This window comes from Abrus precatorius, unplaced genomic scaffold (genome assembly GCF_003935025.1).
Source record: "Abrus precatorius isolate BTA unplaced genomic scaffold, Abrus_2018 Scaffold9, whole genome shotgun sequence".
In the NCBI taxonomy this organism is placed as follows: domain Eukaryota; kingdom Viridiplantae; phylum Streptophyta; class Magnoliopsida; order Fabales; family Fabaceae; genus Abrus; species Abrus precatorius.
Window position 1 is genome coordinate 27,436,561 of NW_020874439.1, and position 13,959 is coordinate 27,450,519.

General features: G+C 25.0%; 1 non-coding gene across 1 annotated transcript; it reads left to right on the top strand.

The window, feature by feature from the left end:
* Positions 1 to 13,591: 13,591 nt before the first annotated feature.
* Positions 13,592 to 13,672, top strand: TRNAL-AAG. The gene has a single exon. It is a non-coding gene; the product is annotated as a tRNA-Leu (tRNA).
* The last annotated feature ends 287 nt before the right edge of the window (positions 13,673 to 13,959 follow it).

Below are 13,959 nucleotides of genomic sequence, written 5' to 3' on the forward strand. Positions count from 1 at the left end.
AATTGATAAAAATTTTGTGTACTAACATTATCTTATGTTTTACTCAATATTAACATATTAAAAATCTTATCTGATTCCTAAAGTAATTAATTTTATCATTATTATTTTTATTAATTAAAATCTATCATTTATAACATTCTTATTATATTAGTGCAACGATTTATAGTGTTATTGTGTAGTATCTTTATCTTTTTACACATTAAATTGTTAAAACTTTTGTATACCAACGTTACCTTAGATCTCATGGGATATAAATTTATCAAATAAAATTTAATCTTTCATTAAATAACTATTTTCTTTAATCAATTTAGATATGTTTATTCTTTTCATTAAATGAAATTAATTTCGTATTATAATTTTTCTTAAGTCATATTTTAACTAAACATCTCTTTATTTATTTATACAAATTTTTACACCATCCATGATGTGGAAGTGGGTCAACATTTCTATTGCAAATAGGGGGTTTTCAAGTGCATGCCCAAGTACTTATTACTTCTTGGGTTGTAATTGCTATCTTATTAGTTTCAGTCATTCTAGTTGTTCGAAATCTGCAAATCATTCACACTTTTGGTCAGAATTTTTTTTAATATGTTATTGAATTCATTCGAGATGTGAGCAAAAGTCAGATTGGAGACGAATATGATTCGTGGGTTTCATTTATTGGAACTATGTTTTTATTTATTTTTGTTTCTAATTGGTCACGGGTTCTTTTGCCTTGGAAAATAATATAGTTACCTCACGGGGAGTTAGCTACGCCCACAAATGATATAAATACTACTGTTGCATTAGCTTTACTTGCGTCAATAGCATATTTCTATGCGGGTTTTTCAAAAAAAGGATTAGCTTATTTTAGTAAATACATCCAACCAACTCCAATCCTTTTACCGATTAACATCTTATAAGATTTCACTAATTTACATTACCTTCGATTATTTAATAAATTATAAAAGATTTATGTATATCTTATGACATCTTAAATTATCTTTCAACGTTAATTATAATAAAAATTCAAATTCAAATACTTCATTTACGAATAAAATATTTTTAACGATTTGCAATATAATTGTGTGATATTCCTTCACTTTCTGTACTGTTTCTCGTAGTGTACATGTATAATCGCGTTATCTTGTATCTTAAACATTATAATTTTATGAAAATAATTTTAATTTCAAAATAAATTTTCTTTTATGAAACTTAATTTTAATCAACCAACTTTACAATTTTTAGATAGAACTACGTGGCTTTGAGTTTTCCATTGCACCTAGAGATACGTAGGAACAGGAATCGGACCGTCAAGTCAAAATAATTTTCAAAAATTTTTTTTTTCTTCTTTTAAGATATCAAGTTAACGTTTCGATAAATAATTTATTTTTTTTTCTCTTCTTCTAAAATGTAAATAATTAATATTTAGGGATTAAATAAATATTTTTCAGAATTTAAATAAATTTGCACAATTAATTTTAGATAACCGTTTTAAACAAATGTTATGGGGTGCTAATACATTCTCTACACGTAAATGACTCCCAAACTAATTTTTTGTTTCAAAGATCATAATATTTATAAAAAAAATTTCAAAGTTTTCTTAAAATAAACTTTGGTAGCGACTCTTTTGATATTTTTGAAAACATTTTTTACCGTACCTTTGCGACATATATCATGTTGATTTAAAAAAAAATTAATTGTCAATATTTATTTAAAATCAACACGCAATTTAAAAAATTAAAAATTTAATGTTTCAGATTATAAAACAACAAACGCATACATAATCAGTAAATGGAAAATTCTTTTTAACCGAGTATGCTTTAAACATAATTATCAAACATTTTTCTTAAAAAAAACTATCCTTGTAAAAGATTAATATAATTCTATATAAAGTTTTTCATTGGCGTACAAACTTACATTAAATATTTTTATGTAAAACCTATATATGTTTATTTATACTAATAGAATAAATTATTGTATTTTTGTTAAAAATAAAACTATCCTATAAAACATAAATGAATGTAGATGGTCTCTTTCCTATATGTACTGTTCTAAGCCATCATAAGAAGGCCCAAAAAATTGAAGTAATATATATTGGACCCTTAATGATCCAATGTCCGATTTCAAGGTTTATTTGGTTAGTCATTGTAATGGTTATTTAGTGGTGAAATGGACAAATGTACTATGTGGAGAGTTTGAACCCTTTATCTGAAAAATCCACTCTCTCCTTTTCGAATGACAATTGGACAAAATTGCCCACACATACACTCATGTCAAGAAATTATAGTTAATTAATCATGCCTTTTATTTCATAGATGTTTTACCATTATATATTTTGCATTGGTTGTATACTTCATTAACAAACATGGTTTACAAGAAAAAAAAATTGAGCAAAATATGAAAATATATTAATTACAGTAGTAAGCTAAAGAATGATTTATAAGAAAAATAACATGATTTATATAATCAATTAATTTTCTATATGATATAATTACTAACTATTTTTTTAATAATTTTCGCATGTTTCCAGCATCTGACCTCTATAATGACAGTCAATATCATTGCATAAAATGCATAATTTATTTGTTACTGTTACTATATTAATACTAACACTAGCTTGATAATTCTTTTTTTACACATATATTTGTCTTTCTTTAACCTCAAACACACCACCAACATTGGAGATCTTTTTTCACCAAATGACGATGGACTCGTATTCATTTAACTTATTAGAGTGATATTGTAAAAAATATATTCATATCGCACTAGAAAGAGTTATAAATATAATTGAAATATAGGTCCTAAAGTAAGAGCTTGTTTATCATTTGAGTTGGTTGTTGTGGGCAGTTTTCTACTCGTTTGTTTTTACTATCAATGAAATCATCTTTCTTTAACTATTTAAGGAAAATCATTAATGAAATAATAGATTAATAAAAATTGTCTTCTTTGACGTAGTTAGTCAGTTGGAACGTATACAAAAGCACGTTCTGGCTTTTTCGCTGCTTTTGCCACCAAAATTGGTGGGTGTTTTATTATTGCTTCCCTTTTTGCTACACTTTTGGCTCAATCCTTTCCTTCCAAACTTCTACGATTTTCTTCTTCTTCTCCCCTATTCAATAGTAGCTCCGATCTTATTTTATAAAACATAAATAAATAATTTACGAAGAATAATAAAAATAATTATATGTTATAATTTTATATTTTATTTTAAAAATATTTATAATATTAAATATTCAAATAAAATATATATAATTAATGTGTAATTAACACAAATCTTGTAATATAATAAAATATAAAAAGTTAATAACTAATATATTTGAAAATAAATCCATTCTTCTTATAAGACTAAAAAATACTTTTATATGAATACAAAAAGGACTAATTTTTTATTTTTGTATATAAAAATAATAATCGATACATTTAAAAATAAATCAATTTTTTTATAATTAGGGCTAAAAAGATGTTTTTATTTATATATATTAAAAAGGAGCAGTATAATTAATCTTCCTCAAATTTCCTCCCTTTTTTTGGGTCATAAATTTCCACCCTCTTATTGACAACTTTTCTTGTGGTGGGTCATTTAATTCCTCACCCTTTTAGGACTCTATGGCACATTGGATTTATTTTCGACGACTAAGATGGCTGTGTTAGAAGCCCACTTTCTATTGAGGCTCACTCCATGCTTCAAGGGTGCGTAGCCACAAGAAAATGAATTCTTTGGGATTGACATCATCTGTTCAGAAAAACAATGATGAGAGGTATCCCACAACGTGTGTCTGTGTCTTTTTCTTATTAACATAAAAAGTTAAGTTGAAAAAAGAAAAAAAAAACACATAACATTGGATACATTATTATATTGGTAAAATTTTTTAACACTCCCTCATGAGATGCAAAATAGTTAGAAGGAAATGAGAGATAAAACGAAGAGAAAAAAGACAAGAAAGAATGATAAATAATATGATAAAAAAAGGGTAAAATAAATAATATAAAAAATGTAAGACAACGTGAGTGTTAAATAAAATCAAAATCTTTAATACTTAAGGACAATAATTAGAGCCATAGATGAAATTATTACACGTACTAATGTCCTCTTTACAAAGCTTTATTTGAGAGGCTTTTTCACACTACTTTTTCAGCTCTTAAAAAGATTTCACTAGGTTTTAACATCAACAGGTTAAATTAGAAAAATAAGCTTCATTGTTAAATTTTAAAGCACGAAAGCACAATGTAAGGTGACATGTGAGCACATAAGAGTACACATAGATTATGATGACAAAATATAATAGATTGAACTTTTTGAAGTATGAAAACTACAAACTATTTAATGATGGATCATAGGGTGCCATAAAGGTAAAGAGGCCACAGAGTCAAGATAGAGCCAATAGGACAAGGAAATATTACTTTGGGAAAGTCTTACAAAGGGGTTGAGTGGGCATATGATGCATGATGCATGTGAAAGTTTGGGAGGTTTCGAGGTTGGATATGCCTTCCCTTCATTCTATCTAACTCCATTATCAGCTTTAAGAGCCTAAACCACATAAGCACCATTTGATGGAGTGATGGAGGCCACTTTAGCACAATGATTCATTTATCATGGCCTCCAACTAAGCCTTGTGTAACATATTGTTCCTTGGGTCCCAATTTCGTGAACCCCAAAGTCCTTTATATTCAAGTAGAATTGTTTAGGTGCCCTTTGCCAGTTGTAGCATAAGAGTGTCCTTCGTATATGGTTTCAACTTTTCACTATAACGGATGGGGAAAACACCCCGTTATCCCCCTTCTTTTTGTTTCTTTGCAAGAAACTTTCCTATTCCCTTTGTCTGCGTTACTAACAAGTAACATCAACTTACGAAAATTAACGACTTAAAATTACGTTATATTAGTTGTAAATAAATAAAATCATATGTTGGTACGCTTCCTCTTAATTTTTTTACTAAACACTCGTTTTATCAATGAAATAATAAATATATATTTTATTTTCTAAAATTTTAAAATATTACGTTAGTGTTTTACTTTAATTTTGTCAAGCATTTTATTTTATAAACTTAGACACTGTTAATAAAAAGTAGTAAATCACATATATGATATATTTTTATTTTATTTTAGTTATTAAAATTATCACTAATTAAGTATTTATTTATTGAGATTGTCATCAATAATCATTTTAATCTCTAGTTCTTAAAACTTTTTATTTACTTATTATTCTTTTTTTTCATTCTCTCTCAGAACTTACCATTGTCGACCATTGTTTGCTTTTTTTACCAGCGACAATCTTAACTTTTGTTTTGATTTTCTCTTAATTTTTGTTTGCATGAATGCACAAAGGATTTTTTTTCAATCGCTACACTTATCCTTCTACCACTAAATCTTGTTTAAGCATGTGTAAGGTCTTTGAAGGAAAATCAATTCATAGATCCACATTATCATGGGCACCAATTTGATTGATATGCATGGCCAATGTGAAAAGACTGGCAATATTCACAAAGTGTTTAATCAAATATTGTAAAGAAATTTGATTTTTTAGATTGCTATGGTTGTTGGGTATGCACTATTGAAGATGTTATAGAGGCGAATAAGTTGTTTAATGATGTGTCATTGAGAAATGTGACTTTTTAGAATGCGATAATGCAAGAGTTTGTGAAACTAGGGGACTTGAGTTGTGCAGAGGGGGCGTGTTTGATGTTATGCTTGAGAAAAATATTGTTCCATGATTGATGGGTCTACAAAAGTCAGTGATATAACAAACTTAAGGGTTATTGCTTGAACAAACTACGAAGAAGTATGTTCTTGATTTCACCACCATGATTGATGAATTTGTGTTGGTTAACATGATATTTACTTCAGTTCAATTGGGTTAATTAGTACCATATGACAATGACTTTGTCAGAGATGGTGGCGAACAATGATAGTTTTTTTGTGTGAGATAATAAAGAAGAAAGATAGGTAGATAAAAGTTTTTAAGAATTAAAAATTAAAATATTTAAGTTTAAATACATTTTAACTATCTCAGAATTTTTTTTCATTTTAATGCCTAATTAATTTTTTTTTAATTTTATACCTGATGTTAATCTCTGTCAGTTAAATGGTGACGTGACTAATAGTTGCCACATCACTGTCGATCTCTCTCATCCACCTTATTATTAAACTACCACGTTGGATTCCACATTAGTATTTTTAAATTCTAACCTAAACGTTGCGTTTTGGATGATGTGAAGGAAAGAGAGCCAAATCTAAAACCCTAATTAAAGAAGAAACACATAACAAATATGCTGAAGATGAACTTGAAAGGAAGAATAAACAAAAAAAGGAAAAAGAAGGTTAGGGTTCTCTATCATGTGTTGTCGTTATTCATCTGGGGTTCCGTTTCGATTCTTTGTCTTGACAAAATGAGTAGTATGGATGGTTCATTGTGCTCATCTTTTGCATAAGCTGTAACTTGCAAATGTAAGAAGCCTACTATAATTTTGACCTCACAAAGTAAGGATAATCCTGGTAGAAAGTTTTAGAGATGCTCTGGTTGGAATGTAAGTTCAACTGATTGTATTTGTTCTGGATTTGTGATTGTGTTTACAAATTTGTTTGTATTGGGTTTGCAGGAACCTAATTCTTGCAATTATTTTCGTTAGGTTAAAGAGCCTGTAGATGGGGACAATGAGTCTGTTATGTCGAAAGAAATTCATACAATTCAAGAGTTGAAGGCAAAGATCAGTGATTTAATGGAGGTTGAAAAAGCAATTGAGGAGAAAATGTCAAAAATCAAAGAAGAGATGGTGAGACTTCAACAAGAATGTCATGATCTTCATCAACAACTTATATTAATAAAGCTTAAAATATCCTACAAAAAGAAAAAGATTACTGTTGAGAGAAATAGGGTGAAGATTTTAGGATGTTTAGTGATTGTACTTTGGTTTTTCATTACTATTGTGAGCATTGTAGTAATAATGAATGTTGTTGGTAGGAAAGTTTTAAATGTTAACAATTTGTAATTCAATGGAGTGAAAGTTGTTTTGAATATGGTTGAATGAATTCAATAATATAAGATTTATGTTCGTGACTCTGTTCACTATGTTTTTTTATTCTGTTTAGCTTGTTAAATTTAGTTCAATGATATAAGATTTGTGCTGCAAATTGTTTAATGTAATCAAGAGGTACATTGTATAATGTAGTCAAAAGGTACAAAAAGTGGTCCATAAAAGGGTTTTCATTCACATGAATACTAACTTAAAGTACGTTGTTGCACATTGTTTAAAATAAAGTTATATTACTCATAATACAATATAACATAAAGTACTATTTTCCTCCAAAAATGGTTCCCAAAAAATACAATCTTCATTCAAATCTAATATTACAAAAAAAGTAGAGTAGTCCAATGGCTCATTTTCTCGCAAAAGTTCAATTTTGACATATACTAAAACAACAAATGTGAAGATGAAGATGAGAAACAAACTACAATATGGGATTCAACGATTTTTTGCTTTCTATTTGAAAATATTTCACTTGAAGATCAAGATTGAGTAACTACCCAATGGTGGTTTAAGCTTTCCTTCTTAAACATTTTCACACTGCGCACTTAAATTTCTATTTTTTAATTTTTTTAATTTTTCAAATTCAAAAATACTGATATGGTATCATGATGTGTTAGTTTAATGGTAAGGTAGAAAAGAGAGATCAACGGTGACGTGACAAACTATTAGTCACGTCATCCTTTAATTGATAGAGGTTAATGTCAGATATAAAATTTTTAAAAAAATAGTTAGATATTAAAATGAAAATAAAAATTTGAGGTAACTTTTTGAAATTAGTCCTATTTGAAGGTAGTTAAAAGATATTTAAACTAAATATTTATAGACAATATCAAGGACTGTAATATTTGACGAATAATAAATCTTAAAGACTAAAATAAAATAAAAATATATTTTACACCATATACAATATCGTTTGTGCAATGTACATTAATTATACATGTGATTTCTAATACTGTTTGTCAACAATTTTTTAAGTCTATAAGAATGAAGGAAGGAAGAGAGAGATTATAAGTATCAAAATGTAAGAAATTAAAAAAAGTGTGTGTTGTAGTACCTTAAAAAAATTTTATGGTACCATATTAAAAAATTTAAACTAATATTTAATTTTTTATTTTATTTTTTTATAAATTTTTAGTTTTAAATAAAATATAATTTATATTAAATTTATTTAATAATAAATTATTATATTTATTAATTATATTTTATTTAAAAAAATAAAGAAATTTATATTAAAAATTTATAAAAAATAAAATAAGAAATTAAATATACAAAATATATATATATATATATATATATATAATAAAATCATATAGTAAATAATATAACTTTAAATAAATTATATTTAATAATTTTTTTTTAACTTGACACGTATGTTTTTTTATTGGTCTAAATTTTTTAAATACGGTATACATAATAAATTTGTTCGATACCACAGAATTTACCATTAAAAAAATCCTATACATGTTTATAAATATATAACAAATAATTAATACTAATCTTGGACATTATTAAACAATAATTTCTTTCGCTTATTAGATCTTTTGATCACTGACATGAAATTTTATCGTAAAGCACTCACTCTTAAAGTTAATTTTTTTTTTTATCATTCAAAATCAAATTTATAAACTATAGCATAAATTTTCTATTTAATTTTTTCTTTTACATATTAATATATTTGTTTTATTAATTTTAAGTTTCATCGTTATTGCATGATAGCAATGAATAATTAACATTTTTAAATTTTACTATTTATTTGATAAAGAATGATAAACAAGTGAGATAATTAATACAATGGATGAAGAGAATGATTAAAAAAAATAAGTAAAATTTTTTTATAAAATTTAAAATATTAATCATTTTTCTTAATTTATAGGCAAAATTTTAAATGTCTAACAAAAAGTATTGTAAAGTAATATAAAACATTAATTTTATCTCATTTCAAATATTATTTTTATTTTAAATTATTTATTATTTTAAAATATTCAATAATAATTTTATTTATTAAAATCTGTTCTTATCAATAAGTTACTACAGTAATTTCATTATTATTTTAAAATTAAAAAAAAAAAACTTATAACTCTGTTGACTTTTTACAATCCACTGGTATTTTAAACAGTGATATTTTAACGAAATAATTTATTTTATCATAATATTAACCAAGTCCAGCTTAGCTTAGGATAGTAAATATTTTTCGTTTTAACAACGGTAATCAACATAACAGTGAAGCACATATCCAGTTTTACCAATCACAATGCACCCAAATTAACTCCCCATGTATGCAAATCAACATCGGTTATATTTTAATCTGACGTATCTTGCAAGAGCCATAAGTCCATGAATTAAAATGTACCTCACTGCATACCTGGGTTGTTATTCCGCAACCAAAAACAAAAACGTAATTAAGTAAACCCAAAGTGAACCACTCTTATCAATAAAAGAGAAGATAAATATTAACAAGAGAATAACAAAACTATATATAGCAGCATGGTGGTGCTCTTTATTTTTAAAAATGCTAAATCCTACAAAATTATAAGTGTTGTGAAACTATGAAATAAATGTCGTTTATTAATGAACAAATTAAATGTTGAGTATTAGAATTATTTTACATTGATGTAAAAAATGATGTTAAATAATTTACAGCAAATATTACCATGTAATATTTTGTTTATAGTATTTGTGTTTTTTCATGCAAATATAATTTAAATATAAATATAAAATTCTTAAACTAAGACCCGTGTAACTTTATACGGCTAATAGTTGAAGCTGACTAGATATGTATCGATCAGTTTTTCCATTTTGCATATATCCGATTACATGAAAAGTTAATATGAAATAATTCATTCATTAGTTAGGAGACTACTCCAAAATATATGTCCTTCGCCTTTTGACCATTCATCTGTTTTCAAATGCAATATATTATTGAAAGATGAGTACTCAATAATGCTAGCGAGTGACATATTTTACCTAACCAATAATTCAGATGCCTATATTTTCACAATCATTAATCATCAAGCTTTGCATTGACCCTTGATATGGTCACTAAGAGATGTAACATTAATGTGTCTCATCATTTGAATATGCAATAGGGTGGCGATTGGTAATGATGATAACTAATCTGCATTGATCCTCGATAAATTGTTCTTTCCACAATTTCATACGTCTCGAAATTTGTTTGCTTATATATAATTTGTTATTAATCATTTATAAATTTTTTGCCCATAAATCGCTTGCAGTTTCAATAATAAAATCTTCTTGTACAAATTAAAATGTCATATATCTGTTCCGTTGATACACTGTAGCTTGTGATATAATTTATGGCCAACTTAAATATTCTTCATTTATATACACTTTCTAAATATTATAGGTAAGAAAATTTTGTTTTAAAAATTTTAGAGAGATATAAGTAAACTATCCAAAATGACAATGGATGCAATATTTGACAGATATTAAAAAAAAAACATTTATAATCGGTAAGATAATTATTTGGTCAATGAATTCGAACATAGATATAAATAAGTATCTATAAAATTATAAGAGTATCAAAATTAAGTATTATAATATATTTATCTATTTGCCCGCACACTATATAAAAACTATAATATATAATATATTACATATAATATATACTATATCATATATAATACTATATTTGAAAGTTTTTTTGATATATTATTTAAAAATATATGCTACACTATTTATAACTTTATATTATTTTTTATTAATGTATTATTTTATAACATATACTGTATAATATATAATATTATTTTCATATTTTTAACTAATTTTTCACTTTTATTATTTATCTTAATTTTTTTAGTCTACTTTCTAACATATAAATGTGGAGATTTTCATTATAGTAGGAGGCGAAACATTGAGTAAAAACAACGTACGTGTGAGAACATTGTATTATATTGTTAATAATATTATATTTTTATTCATGGAGTATATATTTAATAAAAATATTATTTTTAATAAAATACTATATTGCTTATTTAGTGTTTAAAAATTTACTTCATATTAATTTAATTAATATAAGTAATGTAAAATTTTGGAAACTCTAATTTTAAAGATGAAATAAAATAACTTGATTATCTCTGATAATTTAACTTTAAATTATGTAACTTTTTATAGTCAATGTATTATTATCCTCTGTTTTCCAAATCTTGAAAAGGGATAGTATAAGAGTTTTGTGACGGAACTTACAACTTAATAATTAAAGCAACTCTGTTAGAAGTTTATTTTAATGTTTTACTTTTGATTTTAAATAAAATATTACAATTTATAATTCTTGACCTCAATTTCATATAATATTTTTCCTGTACTTATCATAATTTTTCAATACATTTAAAACCTTTTCTAATTAATACTTTATATTTAATTATAAATTATTTAATTTCTGGACAAAATATTTGAGAGACAACAAAATATTATTTTTGTTATTTACTATACTTGTATTTCAAAATGAAAATAAAATTTTGATATTTTATAATTATTTTTTTTATAAGATCTATATGAAAGTTATAATGAGTCAAGAGATGCTATAAATAACCACGGTGGTATTAAATATTTATCTTTTATTCATGAACGTTGATACATTTATTTTAATGTATAACACACTAATTTAATTATTTAATATCATGAATATTTCTAAAATAAAAAATAAATTTAATGATATAGAACTATTTAACTATTCAATTTTAAATCATTAAATATTATTGAAACGCATTTTAAAGTTAATTAAAATAAATTTGTATCTTATTTTAAATATTCCTTGGTATTAATACCAACGTATAAATGTAGTAAGTGTATGGGAAATGGTTTTTAGCATGTAAAATTTTTAATATTTTCATTAAGAGATTTGTACAGCAAACTTGATGTAACGACTTGGAGTACTTTTTTTGGTGGATATAAATTTCACAAAAAATAATCGTTACGTTAATTACTTTTGATGAATAAAGTTTTTATTGTTTTGGCTAATGAAAAATAAAGACAAAGTATTGCAAAATAAGATTTGTGAAATGTGTGTAAATGATGGAACAATTTACATTATATGGTGATATCAATGTATAAGCAACTTGATATATATCATGGATTAAACATTATCCTAAGTATCATTAATGAGGCACATGGTGGAATTTAACGAGGAAAATGGAAGATTTAAAGGGAAAAAAAAGATTTAACGATAATTACTGAAAATTTTCTAGCTGCGAAATAAACGTGTGCAATAATATGATGTGTTAATTTTTCACTGCAGGGACAGAGAAAAGACTAAGAAAAAGAGAGAGAATTTTGATCCTAAGCACCTACATGAAATAAAAAAAAAAAATTAAAGTAATTGTAAAAGGTCATTAACACTTATTCATGTACTTTTTTTTTTCTTTTATCTTAGTTTCACATGTTACTATTATTATGTATAGTTTTTAACATCACGTTATTATTTCACTTTAAAAAAAAATTAAAAACTGAGAAAATGTTCAAGAAGGAGCTACTTCCTTTTTCACTCGAATATGTTTTTAGTTATTTTAGATGAAATAGGCGTCTTATTCTTACTATAATTTCATTTATTATAATAATCGTTATGATGCTATTGAATGTATTTTATTTACGTAAACGAAATGAGAATCACGTGAAAGTTACCGAACAAAAAGATAAAGTAAGGTATATGAAGATTGTGATTACCGTAAAAAAGAAAAAAAGGTTACCTTAGTCACTTTTACAAATAAAGTATACGATAAGTCATTTGGGGGGAAAACCAAATTGAGTTGATATTTCATAAAATTTGGACAAATTTAATAAATTTAAATACATTAATTATTTAAATTTCTAAATAAAAGTCGAAGGCCAGTTATTCTCATTTTCACTTTTTAGTTTTTAAATAGCAAACTTTTTTTAAAATGCCAGAACTCGTTAGTTTAATAGAAGAAAAGGGACAAGAAAGTGACAATGTGATCACCCACCAGGCGCTGACCATACCACCGAAAAGCATAAGCCTATGTTACTTAAAAGTCATTATGTGCTTTTAAGCTTTTCTAAAATTAAAAATATATATATAATTTAAAATATTATTAATTTAAAATTCATTATACTCATAAAATATTTTACTAAAACAAACAATTAATTAATTATTATTATTCATTTTACATGTCTTTTAAAAGTATTAAATGTTTTTATTAAAATATTAATTTTAGTCTTCAAAATTGAATTTAAACAATTAAGACTAGATTTAAGCAAATAATAATAATATATTATTAAACATTTATATTTTAATATAATAAATATATTTTTAATACAAAATATTTTTTATATATAAAAATTTAATTTTAAATATTGAGGTTAATAAAATTACTTTTTTTATTCTAGTTTGCGTTAATAAAGAACGTTAAGAACACAGTTTTATTTATCAATTGAAACTTTTTTAAAATAATGAAAATGTTGAATTAAAAATAAAATTTGCATCATTTTTATATACTTTTTAATAAAATCAATAAATAAAAAAATATATATTTGAAAGAATGTTGATGGTATTTCTGTTAGGGGATGAGCTAAATTTTCATTAGACTAATTTGTAAAACTTTTATCAACAAGTTGAGATGGCCGAGTTGGTCTAAGGCGCCAGATTAAGGTTCTGGTCCGAAAGGGCGTGGGTTCAAATCCCACTCTCAACAAATTGGTTTTATTTTATGTGTTTTTCTTAGGGGGCTAGATTTTCATATGGATATCAGAAAGCTTCTTATTACTTTTTAGTTATAGTGAATGCAATTTAAATTGCTTCCACATTTGAAATGGAAGTCATTTTTATTTATTTTTTGTTTTTATTATATAAAATGAGAAAAGATCGTACCTTTTTCTTTTTCATTAAACTTTGTATTTTTCCGAAACCAAGCATCATCAATTCCTGATCTTATATTATTACACTTAACAAAGCCAAATATAGCGTATTCAGCACATGGCA